Source organism: Salmo salar, chromosome ssa03 (genome assembly GCF_905237065.1).
Source record: "Salmo salar chromosome ssa03, Ssal_v3.1, whole genome shotgun sequence".
Classification (NCBI taxonomy): Eukaryota; Metazoa; Chordata; class Actinopteri; order Salmoniformes; family Salmonidae; genus Salmo; species Salmo salar.
This window is the reverse complement of record NC_059444.1, coordinates 37,321,950-37,328,357: the sequence shown is the minus strand read 5'-3', so window position 1 is coordinate 37,328,357 and position 6,408 is coordinate 37,321,950.

Sequence of the window (6,408 nt, the reverse complement as noted above, 5' to 3'; positions counted from 1 at the left end):
AAATATTTAGCTAGTGACAGTAAATGAGGCCTTGGATTTGAAGATCAAATTTAAGGTCTGGCCACAGCTTCTACAAGGACTGCTTGCATCATCACTGGAGAAGCTCAGCCTCCCTTGAATGTTGAGTTTCTTTGAAAGGAGTCTTGTTTTGTAAAATGCAACAACCATAAGAAGCTTTACCAACAACATGACAAAGTTTGAGGACATGGGTTATAAAGATTTAAAAGAAAACAGCTATCCTGATCGCCTGTTGCCAAAGTAAAAAATCCAGAGTTGTCCGATGGTAAAGGTGAAAGCTGAGCCAGTTGAAGAGATATCAGCTTCCTCTATCATGACTGATGGGATTAAGTGTGAGGATAGAGCTGAGGCCTATCACCATCGAGGTTAGAGCCAGACTGGCCCTCTATCAAGTAGCATAATCCTCAAGATGTTTGGTTGAGCATAAAACTTGTTATTTTATGTACAATTCCAATCAAATTTTGGCACACCTTCTCATTAGTTTCTTTATTTGTACTGTTTTCTACATTGTAGAATAATAGTGAAGACATCACGACTATGAAATAACACATAGAATCATGTAGTAACCAAAAAAGGGTTAAACAAATCAAAATATATTTGATATTCTTCAAAGTAGCCACCCATTGCCTTGATGACAGCTTTGCACACTCTTGGCATTCTCTCAACCAGCTTCACCTGGAATGCTTTTCCAACACTTGAAGGAGTTCCCACATATGCTGAGCACTTGCTGGCTGCTTTTTCTTCACTCTGAGGTCCAACTCATCCCAAACCATCTCAATTGGGTTGAGGTCGGGTGACTGTGGAGGCCAGGTCATCTGATGCAGCACTCCATCACTCTCCTTCTTGGTAAAATAGCCCTTACACAGCCTGGAGGTGTGTTGAGTCATTGTTCTGTTGAAAAACAAATGATAGTGGGACTAAGTGCAAACCAGATGGGATGGCGTATTGCTGAAGAATGCTGTGGTAGCCATGCTGGTTAAGTGTGCCTTGAATTCTAAATAAATCACAAACAATGTCACCAGCAAAGAACCCCCACTCCTCCTCCATGCTTCATGGTGGGAACCACACAGGTGGACATCATCCGTTCAACTACTCTGCGTCTCACAAAGACACGGCGATTGGAACAAAAAATCAAAACATTTTACTCATCAGACCAAAGGACAGATATCCACTGTTATAATGTCCATTGCTCATGTTTCTAGGCCCAAGCAAGTCTCTTCTGCTTATTGGTGTCCTTTAGTAGTGGTTTCTTTGCAGCAATTCGACCATGAAGGCCTGATTCACGCAGTCTCCTCTGAACAGTTGATGTTGAGATGTGTCTGTTACTTGAACTCTGTGAAGCATTTATTTGGGCTGCAATCTGAGGTGCAGTTAACTCTAATGAGCTTATCCTCTGCAGCAGAGGTAACTCTGGGTCTTCCTTTCCTTTGGCGGTCCTCATGAGAGCCAGTTTCATCATAGCGCTTGATGGTTTTTGCGACTTTCAAAGTTCTTGACATTTTCCGGATTGACTGACCTTCATGTCTTAAAGTAGTGATGGACTGTCGTTTCACTTTGCTTATTTGACCTGTTCTTGCCATAATATGGACTTGGTCTTTTACCAAATAGGGCTATCTTCTGTATACCACCCCTACCTTGTCACAACACAACTGATTGGCTCAAACGCATTAAGAAGGAAAGAAATTCCACAAATTAACAAGGTCGTTTGTTAATTGAAATGCGTTCCAGGTGACTAGCTCATGAAGCTGGTTGCGTGAATGCCAACAGTGTGCAAAGCTGTCATCAAGGCAAAGGGTGGCTACTTTGAAGAATCTCAAATATGAAATATATTTTGATTTGTTTAACACTTTTTTGGTTACTAAATGATTCCATATGATTTTTCATAGTTTTGATGTCTTCACTATTGTTCTACAGTGTAGAAAATAGTCAAAATAAAGAAAAATCCTTGAATGAGTAGGTATGTCCAAACTTTTGACTAGTACTGTATATCCTCTGGGTTTTATTCTCACAAACATCACAGATGTTATTTGTGGATATTTACTCTTAATTCCACCAAAGTAGGAGATGTCTCCTCTTCTTACATTGTTCTCTATGTTCATCATTTTACTGGTCTTGTCTATGACATCTCTTTATTCTCTTCTAGTCTGATTAAGATGGAACAAGGGGCAGAAGTTGGCCTACAAAGATCCGTAAATGTTCCAACTCCCCTGTTATTACCAAAACCTCAACCAGCCCCATACAGCAAGTTATGAAGATGCAACAAGCACAGGTCCAGACTACTGAGAATCTCAGTCACCAAAGGTCAGCTGTATCCAGACACTAAACCAGATAAGACACATCCACTCAGAAACGTGTGCTCAGTGTGGGAGAAGCTTTGGAAGCACAAGTGAGCTTAAGGCTCACAAACGCACCCATGAACGCAATACGCCTCATCATTGTACCACATTTGTGAGGAGCTATGCTAATAAGGATGACCTTGTGCTTCATATGCGACATACTGGTTAGAAGCTGTTTCCTTGCTTACAGTGTGAGGCTTCACAAAGAAAAGTGCCTTGCTGTATCATGGTTGAAGCCACACAGGTGAGAAGCCGTATCACTGCACTTTATGTGGAAAGGGCTTCACCAAGAGAGTGGCTTGAAAAACCACGAACTAGCCCACAGTGGATGCAAACCTCATCAGTGCCTAAATTGTAACCCATCTGAAGGAGCACACATTTCTTCACACTAGAGAAAGTCTGTATTCCTGCATTCTGTGTGACACAACATTCAACAGAAAGTCCAACCTTGAGTATCATATGTGCAAACATGCTGGACAAAGACCCTTAAAAATTTGTCAAGGACTTCACAAGAGTTTGTTACACATCAGATGTTACACTTTGAAGACAGAGCGTTTCAGCGCTCTGAATGTGAGAAAGCTTTCCGCCTTCTCATCACACATGAGAGAAGCTATGTGAGAAGATGTTCAGCTCTCTCAATTCTCTGAAAAACCACCACTGAGTTCACACAGTGTGAGAAGAGATGTAGCTGCTCTGGCGATACACCTCCATAGCCACACCAAGGAGAAACCATACAGGTGTTCCATATTTTACCTTTATTTAACTAGGCAAGTCAGTTAAGAACAGTGGGTTAACTGCCTTGTTCAGGGGCAGAACGACAGATTTTTACCTTGTCAGCTCGGGGATTCGATCTTGCAACCTTTCGGTTACTAGTCCAACGCTCTAACCACTAGGCTACCCTGCTGCCCCATATGTGAGAAGAGTTTCCGATACTCAACCGCTCTGAAAGGCCATCGGAAAACTCACTCCGAGGACAGGCCCTTCTGTTGTCTGCAGTATGGAAAGACCTTCAAAAACAGCTTGACAGCCTCAAATGACACGAGAAAAGTCATGCCAACCAGAGACTTTACAGCTGTGATTATCGTGGGATCGGTTATGATACTCCTAGTACTCTGAAATCACATCAGATCGTTCACTCCACAGAGGGACCATTTCACTGTGGTGAGTGTGGCAAGACCTTCACTAGAAAATACACTTCCAAGAAACACCAAGACTTCCACTTTGGTTCCAAAGAGTACAAATGTCCATACTGCGGGAAAACCCTTAGCTCACCAACAACCCCGAACTCCATGTCCGGAATCACCAAAGTGAAAGAAGGCTGTACGATTGCGTTGACTGTGAGAAGAGTTTCAGTTCAGTAGCGTGCCTGAACAAGGACCAATAGCTCCACAGTGGGGAGAAGCCCTGCCACTGCTCAATGTGGAGAGTCATTCTAACTAGCCACCAGCTGGGCCACACTGGAGAGAGGGAACACATCTGTACCCAATGTGGGAAGACCTTCACCCATCTGATACACCTCAGAAGGCATGAGAAGACCCAGTCTGGGGAGAGGCCACACCAGTGTGATGTGGAAAAGGTTTTGTCAAGAGAGATCAGCTGAAGAGCCATCTGCAAACTCATGACGATAAGGCATGAAGGAAAGGAGGACTGTCACTTGAGGTTGATTGAACACTAAACTTTTTGTTTCACCCAGTGTTTCCCTAAAATAGGCAATTGATTTGACTTACTGCACATTTGATTAGATTTAACAATCTATGGAAGCACCTCTTTGAAGGAGCTATTTAATTACAAAGAAATATTGCATGATTCATGTGAATGCATTATACAGATCTGCACGAAAAGGATGTCACGCTTATTTACATTTATTAAGAATCAATAAATGTTTTGGTTAATCAATTTAATTCCCTCCACCATTGTCATTCTAATGATGTTCCACTATGTGCTTGGTCATAATGGTATTGCAACTTGAAGCACCTGTCATAATGGTATTGCAACTGGGAGCACTTACCTGATTGTTTTATGAAGGTCTGGTAAAAAGGGCCTCTTCTTTCCAGCTCAGCATTTGAAGAATAGAACAATATGACCACACAATGCTCTATACTCTCCCCTAGATGGCAGTGTGATAGCAAATAATCAGATCATGCATTGACGTCACCATTAATCAGCTCATAAAGCACATATCTGTATGGATAATACTGTGTACATCATGTAATTGTGAGTTAATTTTCTGTCTAATATTGGGCTTATAGGCTGATGGCATTGGCGGTAAAATAAATGATATGTTATTGACTTTGAACTCAAAGCTTTGTTCTCTATCATGGAAGTCCTGGTCTAGATTCAATCTATGAAACGTAATGTTGACCTGGTTACATAAATACGGCCAGTTCAGTTCATTCCCTTCATATTGCGTACAATTTTTTTCCAACATGGTCCAACCATTCAAATCAGTACTAATGTCGTAAACCCATTCTGAATTCTCTAGCCAAAAAGAGCTTAAGAACCACATGGCTTTACTCTTTCCTCTTGACCTGCTATTAATCAACATTAGGGGGGGTTTAGTGGCCATTCAGACTATACTGAGGTTGATTTGCCACTTTTGCTCCCACAATGCAATCACTTAGCCTGATGAGCTGTTTCTACTCTGTGGGGCACGATTATGCAACAAAATCTGCATGAATAAGAATAACCCGTTTCAGCCACAGTGCACTGTATTTAGTGGTGCGTTTCTCTATCCTCAGAAGCTCTGTTGTTTATTAGTGTGTATTCCTAATCAGCTCTATATGCACTGATGAGAGACAGCAGAGCACTGACCTTTGGGGTACAATGAGGCAGTGCTCCATGCATTTAAATCACATCCATTCCCCTGGGATTCTGTGTTGCATCACTCAATGCTACTCAATGTCTTAGTTACTTCAGTACATGGCAGCTGTTAGTTGTGTAGTACAGCTGCCTTCATCTTTACTCCATTCCCCTCAGGCTAAATTACCTCTTTCATAACATACCAACACACACACATAAGCATAGCGTGTTTAGAACTACTCCAATTTACTAAAAAAAAGTTGTTTACTTGTTAAGATTAGTCAGAATGAAAATGATCTCTGGCATAGATAGTACTACACCTCTCTCTACCCATCCCTCCTGCTCATTTGCCCAGTCTGTTTCGGTCTATGCCTGGAGAATGAGTCAGCAGAGGAGGGAGAGAAGGTATCTGGCATCCGTCACGATTTGAGACTGATCAGGCTTCAGTGAAGAATCAGGTCTCATTTTTTTATTTCCCCTCTGAGCTTCACCCGTGTAGTCTAAAATTGCAGGTTATCATTATGCCGTGTGTGTTCAGTGTGACAGTGGATCCACAGGTATTTTTAAGTTGGTGTGATTTTGATATGTTAATGTATATGTGGTGTTTCTCAAGTGTATATTTCTGAATGTGTTCAGGCGTGTGTGCACTGTCAATGTTTGAGAGAGATGTGTGTATTTAAAAAGCTCTCATTAGCCCAAGGCTGAATATGTGCTTATCCTTTTCCCACCTACTTTTACTTTACCACAGACTGCACCTCACTGCTAGCTATTTCTGTCCCTCTGTCTTCTAGAAATAAAACAAACAACCTACCCCAAAAGATGCTAAAACAAATAAAAAGACAGATGCCATAGGACTCTGGGACTCCTTGTCTCCTTGACAACAGTCTCCAAGCAACTGTCACTCCTCCATCCCCATCTCCCCTACCCCCATCTTCCCACTCCATCTCAAGAGTTCACCTGGATCTACTCCAGCTGGCATCCATGAACATCAGTAGCTAACTGAAATACTCCAGCTAGCATCCATGAACATCAGTAGCTAACTGAAATACTCCAGCTAGCATCCATGAACATCAGTAGCTAACTGAAATACTCCAGCTAGCATCCATGAACATCAGTAGCTAACTGAAATACTCCAGCTAGCATCCATGAACATCAGTAGCTAACTGAAATACTCCAGCTAGCATCCATGAACATCAGTAGCTAACTATCTTTCACCAATAGATCTGCGTCTGTGGCTTCGGCTGTGTACTCCCCT